This window comes from Stegastes partitus, unplaced genomic scaffold (genome assembly GCF_000690725.1).
Source record: "Stegastes partitus isolate 25-593 unplaced genomic scaffold, Stegastes_partitus-1.0.2 Scaffold806, whole genome shotgun sequence".
Taxonomy (NCBI): domain Eukaryota; kingdom Metazoa; phylum Chordata; class Actinopteri; family Pomacentridae; genus Stegastes; species Stegastes partitus.
In genome coordinates this window covers 80,716-88,962 of record NW_007578537.1, presented here as the reverse complement: position 1 = coordinate 88,962, position 8,247 = coordinate 80,716, and positions in this window count along the sequence as shown.

The following is an 8,247-nucleotide window of genomic DNA, read 5'->3' as shown; positions in this document are numbered from 1 at the left end:
CTACGTGTTGAACGCAGCTTCAAGAGGAAGTTGAGTTCATGTGAGACTCTGGACGCAGGTTTGTGTTGATTTGTGCTGTTTGCTGGAGGATCTTTATAAATAGACGCTGCAGCTGCTGCACTCAGTCACTCAGACAGAAGTGACTCATCAGCAGCAGCAGGACGCTTCTTAAAACCCGTCAGTGAAATAAACGTTTACATCCTGAGAGCAGGACGGTGCGCCACCACCAGGACGCTCAGCGTCACTGCAGGCTGGGAGGACGGTTACTTAACGAGCTGACAGGAAATCTAACCAGCCTGGAATAAGGTTCACTTTGAACACTACCACAGGTCCAGGCCCCTGATCTGGTGTCAGGTTCTACCAGAACTCAGATGTGTTTTTTATTCTAAAAAAAAGTTCTGGTAGAACCTGACACCAGATCAGTTCTACATCCATCCAGGTGTCTCAGTCTGAACACTGGACCTGGTTCTGTTCATGTCCTCTGTGAGCAGCTGGTAGCATCAGTATTATGGGATGTCTACTAAATTGTCTGAAATACCAAAAACTTTTTAAAACCAAACAACTCGACCCAAATATTCATCAGAATGACTAAAAACTTAAACGTATTCTAAATTAGTGTCAGGGTTTCAGGGGGTTGATCTAACAGCTGCAAAACGTTTCAACAATCACTCAAAAAAATAACGACTCAAATGGCCCAACACACACATATATATATATATGTATGTATATATATCTCCAGGAGGAAGAACTGACTGATTATTTTATGGATGACCCAGATAATCCTGTTACATAAAATCCAGTCCTCAGAAATGTCGAAGTGTTTTTTCAGTCGTCTCGTTTCATCAACCACAAGTATTTTATCTCAGAACTTCTGCTGCAGATATGAGGAACACTTCCTTGTCTCACAGCCTGTGAACAGACATTTAAAAAGTCCCGTCAGCTCCCTTCTGTTATTTTTGGTTGCGATTAAAAGCATGTAAGAGATTCAGGCCGACATGTTGAGAGCGTGTCTGATGAAACCCGATGCCACCAGACTTCCTGGTCATTAAACTGCACAACAAACTGACTTCTACAACCTGCACAGCTCCTCACATATTATGACAGAAAACCCTTGAACTGTGTCTTGTTGCAGAATAATGTGGATTTTTCCACAAACTTGCCTGAATGCGGATGTATTGAGGAGCTGAACCACTGCTAATGTGAACTAGCTTCATATTAACTTACAGTCTGTCTTCAAGTAAAATGATCAATAGGCCCAAAAATACCTAAATATTGAGCTAAAAATATCGGTAACGGAAGAAATACTTCTACTACTACTTTATTTGGGCGGCTGTGGCTCAGGTGGTACAGCGAGTCGGTCGGTGATCAGAAGGTCGGCGGTTCGATTCCGGCCTGTAGCCTGTTTCATGGTCGTTGTGTCCTTGGCCAGAACACTTCACCACCTGCCTGGTGTGGATGTGTGTGAATGGATTGTTTGAGGTGGTGGTCGGAGGGGCAGGATGGCAGCCAGGCTTCTGTCAGTCTGCCCCGGGGCAGCTGTGGCTACAACCAGAGCTACCACCACCACAATGAATGTGTGTGAATGAATGATTGACAGTGTAAAGCTTCTTTGAGTGTTTAGAAAAGTGCTGAATAAATCTGATTAATTATTATTATTATTATTTGAGGTCAAACTGACAACAACAACCTTTAAAACGTTACTAAACTGAAAGTACAAGCAGCAAAACACTCTAAAGGAAGAACAATGAACAGATTTTAGAGGCAGGATGAAGCCTTTAAAGGATGATTTATAATTTACGTCTATATAGATTTTTTTTTCTAATATTCTATTACTTTGGGCACCAAAATCTACAGTAAAATAAATGTTAGAAATACATTTTATAACTACAGTAAATTTTCTGGCCTTAATTTTGAAATTACTTTAAAATTATGAACAAACAGAAACTGCTTTTTAAATTTTTTTTATTTTTTAATGTAATTAATTTTTTTTCCTGAGTAATATGTAGAAAAAGATTCCTTCTGTGTTAATCATATTTATCCTAAAGGTGGTTAAGTATTGTCATAATGCCAATAATCAGGCGTACCAATGCAGACATGCTGCTGTTGGTCTTCTTCCTGTTTGGCTGACGTCCTGCTTCAAGCTGCTGCTGTAGAAACTGTTAACAGATGAGCTGCATGACTAGAAACACTCAGAAAGACGTTTTTCCATTTTCCACTGTTTTTCTAACAGCAGGGTGAATGTGAGGCTGCTTGTTGCGCCACCGGAGGGCGCTGTGGCTCCAGTGTTGAAGATGCAGCTGCAGAGGAGCGACCTCTGAACCATCAGTCGGGTTTGGACCCCCAGCAGACGCTCTGTTGAACTAAAGCATTTAAAGTTGCTCTGAGCTGCGGTTTGCTGCCTTAACGTGGATAAAATGGGGCAACAACACGGTGTTTTCTGGTGTAATGCATGAAAAGCAGGTTTTTCTGTTGGAGGTTTGTTCAGCTGATTTGAACCAAGCGAAGGTCGACGAGGTCCAGACCCACAGAGACTCAACCGGAGTTTCCTGCTGCTGTTTGCTCTGAGGCTGTTTGATTTGGCGGCGCATGTTGTCGTGCATTAAGTGCACAGGAATGCATCCGTCGCTCTCGGCAACGCTGACATCTTTATTGTGTTTGGGTTGGTCTTCATAGTTTGAATGTTAAAGGAGGGCGAAGCATCAGCAGACACATGAACCTGAAATGTTCTGTCCTGGAGATCCTCGTACGGGCAGCTTAGGACACCAAAATACATTTTAGGAAGTGTTTCGGCTGGATGTTCAGAATTTCATGTTTTGGATTTTCACTCTTAAAGAACAACACCTGTGATGGGATGGATCCATGGTTCTACTAGAACCCAGCCTCTGGTCACATCTCACCACCTGCTGAGGCTCTAACATCAGCAGAACCTGATTTGGGGAAGTTGGACCAGACCAGGTTCTGGTTTTCTGTTATCTTCTGTTTAAAATAACCCAAGTTTGTCCAATATTTGTAAAAGTTGTCCAAAAAGTCAACAATAAATCCTTATAATTTGTGTAAATGTGACCCCAGCCCTCCAGTTTGTTGTTGTTTTGACTTGAAATCTGTCCAAAGTGACTCAAAACTAGTTCAGAATGACTAGAAATTATCCTAAATGTCAATAATAAAAACTAATTGGTCCCTTAAAATGGACAAAAAGGTGATAAATGTTCAATCCAGGCTGGTGTTGTGTCTCCAGAAAGTTCCTATCAGTGTATATACATGGATGGATCCATGGTTCTGGAAAGTTGGACCAGACAAGGTTCCAATGTTTTGCTAATTTGACTTGAAGCTTGTTCAACGTTAAACAAAATCAGTCCAGAACCACTGAACATTTGTTAAAACTAAATAAAGCTTCTCATAAATGAGTCCAAACTTTTCCTAAATGACAAAAACAAATCATGTTTGGTCTTTTAAAACAGAAAGAAAGTGAACAATCTTCAAACCAGGCTGGTGCTGATCCATAAAGGTCCTGTCAGTGTCTGTCTATGGATGGATCCATGGTTCACTTTCACATTTTAAGGTCCAATAGTTAAACTGTGTCCTGCTGGTTCTGTTCAGTCATCTGATCTGACGGATGCTGGAGTTTTATTTCTGGAGATATTAAACCTTTGAATGGATTCACAGGTTTTATGTTTAAAGGTGAAAATCCAAAAGTTCCAAAATGTGAAATTCTCAACATTGTGCAGAAAGTAGTTCTGAGTCCAAAGTGAACGGAACCATCTGACCTGCAGCTCGGTCACTTTGTTTTCAGACAGTAACTGAAGCAGCTGCAGGCTTTGACGGATCTATTTACTTTATCTGAGACCAAAAAACAACGTCAGACAAACTTCTGTGAACAAACATGTGGACGAAGTTCACTTCAGCTGCAGGACGAGTAAACCAGCAGGACCTCCCTCCCACCGGGCTGGATGTTATTGTTCAGCGCCGCCACTTAGTTCTGATAAATAAAGACGGAGAGGCTGTAAATTAAAGCGAGCCGGACGCAGAGGTCAGCGATTGGCTGGAGGCCTCCGGGTCGGAGACGACAAAACCAGGAGAGGAAGAAACCAAACCAGGAGCTTTTTAAAGTGTGTGAACGTTTCATGTCGGCTTTAAACCACGTCAGGAACTTCACCGGAGGCTCCAATCAGAGTCGTGATCTGAGCCGTCGTCTGAGTTTGTAGAAGACGGCCGTCGACGCTGTGGCGCCAGTTTTCTAGTTTTCTCTCCTTCTTCTCACTAACATCTGGCAGCTGTGAGGAGGAGTCATTTTGCATTTCACTGCTCATCCTGGATGAACAAATGAAAACTGGCTCTGAGATCAGGTTTGGTGTTTATCCGTCACCCAGTCAGCCTCTTCAACCCTGGTTCATCATCTAAATGGGACCATAACAGACAAAGTGAACTAATTTAGTCCAAAAAGCCGTGAAACCAGAGACGAGTCCATAAACGCAGGAGGATGTTCTTCAGGTCACCGACACAAACACTGAACCACCATCGGGCCGCATCCGACCAGTGACTGAGACCAGAATCTCATCAGGACAACGTTCACTGAGGGAACAAACCAGTTCAGAACCTTGCTGCTGTTCTCACCTTCTTGCAGCCAGAGGAGTCGCCCCCTGCTGGCTGATAGAAGTAATGCAGCTTTAGAGCTTCACTCTCACACCTGCAGGCTGCGTCTGTCGTTAGCATTGGCATCGGTTAGCGCGCTTACCTTTACTAATTAGCAGTAAATGCAGCTGATGGAAGCCTTTGGTCTGCTCAGGGTGGAACTCTGACCTTCAGTCCAGGATTGTAATGATGCAGACGGACTGTACGTTCACCTGAAGACTCCAACAGAATCCTGAACACCGTCTGACCTCCAAAAACACGTTTATTCAGTGGTTCTCTGTAAACCTTCATCATGTTTAACTTTTGGCTCTGAAATGAATCCGTTCAGGTGTTTCTGGCACCAACGGAGGAGGTTTTATCCAGAGACACAGTGATCAGAGCTGCAGTCTAACAGGTGAACCAGCTGCTGGTTGAGGTTTCACTGACTGTTGGTTCATCAGACAATCAGACATGAAACTGAACAATTCAACCCAAAATCAGTTTAAAACACTGCAGTTAGAAAAGCTCAAAGGCTGTGATTCAGACTTATTGTTACTTTAAAAGCCTTTAATATGTTGTTCTGCTGTTTAAAACGGTCACAAACACATTCATTTAGAAGTTCTCATCACTGAGCAGTAATGTTCTGATGATGTGACGTCCATCAAGACCTCTGAGGAGCTCCAAACTCACAGAACCTCAACATGAGTGAAGAAGCAGCTGAATAAAGGTTCAGGTCACGAGTCAGAACAGCTCAGCAGCCTTTACAGTGAACTCAGTGTTCTGGTTCAGACCTCAGCTCCACTCAGAACCGAACCATCCAGAGTCTGAACCAGCACCAAGATGGAAAATAAACTAAAGAATCCATAAACTGTCAAACTCCAACACAGCAGAACATTTCAGTCCTCCTGTTGACCTGAGACGTCTCCTCTCAGGTGAGACTCATGCAGCCATGGACCAGGAGCGCCCCCTCATGGACAACACACGCCATCAAAGGACAGCATCAGAACCGCAGCACTCACCTCACTGATCCGTGATCAGACCTGCAGGACGGAGGAACGGCTTCAGGGCGACGGCCACGCTCCAGTTTTTATCTTTGACAAACGTCCCTGAAGCTGTTTTCATGGTTTTGAGTGGAGGAAGTTCTCTGCAGGACAGAAACAGACGTTGAGCTTCAGGAAGAACTTCAATCTCCATCAGTTCATCGACTTCTAGGTGAAGCACGAGAACGGAGCAGAAGACTTCTGTAGCATCAGTAAAAACAGAAAACTGCAGCAAACACATTTTAATTCACAGTTTTATTGGTTGAAGTAGAACATGTGACTGACCGTAGCCTCCAACCAGGTTCTGCTTCATCCTACAGCAGCATCAGCTCTGATACCCAGGATTCAGTCTGAAGATCTAAAAACTGGAACCCAGAAACTACAGAACAGGGTCAGTGGGTCAGTTACTGAACCAGAACATGAAGCCTGAGGACCAACCAGCAGAACCAGGCTGGAGGCTGGAAATCAGAAGAACAAGAAGTGAGATTAAACCAGACCTGAAGATAGACTGACTGAACCAGACACAGACAGCGTTAGCATGAATGTTAGCACGCTAGGCTAATGCAGCTACAGGACATTCAGGCTGCTAGCGTTAGCTTCCTGAGCTGCTCACTGAACTTCACCTGGCAGGTGGAGGGACAGAAGTCTAGAACCAACCGGGCCGAGCTGGAGGCCGACAGCACATCAGGACGGAGGTAGGACAGGTGTACTCCAGGACATTGGTGAGCAGGTCCAGGTGAGGCCTGGTTGGGCTGCAGTGAGTCCACTGGGCCAACTGGGAGGCAGGAGGCAGAGGATGAGCTGGTTAATGGCAGCAGGTGGTGATCAGGTGATCAGTCTGCTGCTCAGGTGTCTTCAGTCCTCCAATCAGGTCACAGCAGCAGCAGCACAACCACGGACAGACAGACCTGCCCGACCCGACGACCCGACGACCCGACGACAAGAAACAACGAAAGGACACGAGAGGCAACAATAACAAACACAAGATTAAAAAACAAACTGTCCAATAGAACCAACAAACACCTGCACAAACTACTGACTGTACACATCCAGAACCAGTATCCAGAACCAGCATCCAGAACCAGCATCTAGAGCCAGCATCCAGAACCAACATGTAGAACCTGTGGACTCCAGGTTCTGGTTCCTCCCAATGATCCACATCAACATTTAGTCTGAACATGTAAAACCAGAACCTTGTCTGGTCCAACTTCACCACATCAGGTTCTGCTGATGTTAGAGCCTCAACAGACTGGGTTCTAGTAGAACCATGGATCCATTTATGATAATTTTGCGTTTCCTCACAATCATTGGTTCGTGTCATGATTTATTTTTCTGACATATTTTGGACAAATGTAATTTTTTTTTTTGTTTAAAATTCCCTTCAGACAGATTCTGGGTTGTTCTGTTCGATCTTTATCTTCTTCTTGAGTCATTTTAGAAACATTTCAGGACATTTGGATCAGCTCTGAGTCAGAACTGAACCCTAAACATGTTCTAAATGTTTTGGACGGTGAAAATCTCCAAATTCTCAGGTCCAAAAACATGAAATTCTAAAAATTCTGCCAGCGTGCGAACAGAACTTAGAGACCAGATGAGCTGATCGTGATGCTTTCTGAGGAGGATCATGATGTGAACACTAACGTGAACACCAACATGAATCCGGCGCCGCTCTGCACAGACCAGCAGCATAAAGAAGGTTCTGCTGATGGACCCTCAGCATCCATAAATGTCTCATATTACATCTGCTCCTAAACACCTGAGCTGCTCGTATTTGACTTAAAAAGCACTTTGTTTGCTTTTCAGAGTTAAAAATAATCCCTTCACAGGCTCATACGTGTGCTTTCTGCAGGACGTGTACATGATGTTGACTTTGCTTGACTTGGAGCAGCGGTTCTGTTTTTGAGTTTGGTGCACAAACAAGAGATAAAAGTGAGTTTTCTGATACAGCGAGCGGCTCTGAGCTCAGACTGAAGCCTGCAGATGGTGATAAAGTGTTCATGTGCAGATTAGTGGTTCCTCAGTGTTCCTGGAGCTGCCGTCTCCTCGTGAAGCCTGAGGCTGAAGCCTGAGCGCTGCTGGTTGTGCGACGGACTCTCGTTACCAGATATCTTGTGAAAACATGTTGCTCTTGGCTGGCATCGGCCGCTTCGCTCTCACACTTCATTATTTCTGACCGCAGCAGCCTCCAGAGCTCCTCAGCGGTGGAACCAAAAGCCTCAGATAGACTCTTTATCCACGGCGTCACTTTCCCAGGTTTGGTTTTTCCTCCAACATTAAATGTCACATGAAGGAATCACTTAAATATGAACAGTTTAAACCAGAGTTTTAAAAATAATTCACAGATGTTCCCTGTTTTGTGAACTCACAGAAGAAAATGTTAATAAAACTGTAAATATTATCTACAGTTTGAAAAATCTGTTTTTCTACAAATATTCAGTTTTTGTAACAATCTGACAATAAAATACATTTTTTTTAAAAAGTCTATTTCAATTAGCAAAAATATATTTATGAGAAAAATTAAGTATGTTATTATAATTTATAAACTTATGTACATATTATGTAGAAGAGTTAGAAAATGAGAAATAATGTTTAAACTGCT